This window comes from Mastomys coucha, unplaced genomic scaffold, assembly GCF_008632895.1.
Source record: "Mastomys coucha isolate ucsf_1 unplaced genomic scaffold, UCSF_Mcou_1 pScaffold15, whole genome shotgun sequence".
Taxonomy (NCBI): Eukaryota; Metazoa; Chordata; class Mammalia; order Rodentia; family Muridae; genus Mastomys; species Mastomys coucha.
Genome location: NW_022196897.1, coordinates 164,809,249 through 164,810,354, shown reverse-complemented (window position 1 = coordinate 164,810,354; position 1,106 = coordinate 164,809,249). Strand labels below are relative to the sequence as shown.

Here is a 1,106-nt window from a genome sequence, read left to right as displayed (position 1 = left end):
CAGAAATCCGCCTGCCTCTGCCTCCCAAGTGCTGGGATTAAAGGCGTGAGCCACCACCACCCGGCTTGCAAATAATTTTATTTCAGTTATATAAAATGCTCTGGGTCTTGTAAATTAAATTTACATTTACTTTAAGGAAATCAGCTTTTATTTCAAGATTGAAAATGGCCAGTCAAAGGAGGGTTGGCTTAGAAAGAAGTTAAAATAGATGTGAATTTTGGCATGTGTTTAGAAATGTTGGGTAAATGTTGCAAAAGGTGTAAGAATCCAACCAGATGCATGAAGAAACATAATTATATGTAAGACAAGTATGAAATAGTATAGTATGGTCAGGGACTGAATTGAGGTAGCTAGAATATATATTTATCACAAAATAGTGAAAGACAAGGCTAAATCTAGTCCGAGTTTGGACTTTGAAACAGTGTTTAGAAAAAGCTTGGAAGAAATGTAAGAGGCAAATGCTTTCCTAGAAGCTACTGTTAAAGATATTTATTTAAAACATGAAGATTAGGAATCTTAGTGTGGTGATAGGGGTTTTAAATATGGCAGTCAATAAATACTTTCAAAATTCTTCTATGACAATTATTGTGTTGCAATGTTTGGATGGTAAGCTTAATATGTATGAGCTGGTTTATTGACTATATTAGAAGACGCTGAGTTTGGGCTGGCTGACCTTGGGCACAAGCTCTGCAGCTATTTCCACGACATCCAGAGGAAGCTCCACTCCCAGGCGCTCTAACATGCCCAGGATCAGAGGTGAGGAGGACACAATATCTGTCCCCAACACCTGGAGTAACTGGGACCAGCGGGACCAGGCACACAGGAACACGAACACTGCCAGTACAGTGGCTCGGGTTGCTTCCGGTCCATCTGGGCTGGCTGGTGTCCTGAGCAGACCTTGGGCGCAAACTCTGTAGCCAGTCCCAAAACACCTAGAGGAAGCTCTACTCCCAGGCACTCTAATAAACTCAGGATCACAGGATCCCAAAATCACAGGATCACAAAGACAGCTTGACTCTGAGGAGTTCTGACATAAGAAGGATCACAGGAAGGACAGGCCCCAGTCAGATTTAGCAAGGGCAGGTAGCACTAGAGATAACCAGATG

At 42.3% G+C, this 1,106-nt stretch overlaps 1 protein-coding gene across 1 annotated transcript in view; it reads left to right on the top strand.

The window, feature by feature from the left end:
* Sycp2 (synaptonemal complex protein 2) overlaps window positions 1–1,106 on the top strand; it is a gene marked incomplete at its 3' end in the record, with an annotated part of 80,345 nt that overhangs the window by 62,791 nt on the left and 16,448 nt on the right. The gene's annotated exons all lie outside the window — the stretch shown is intronic.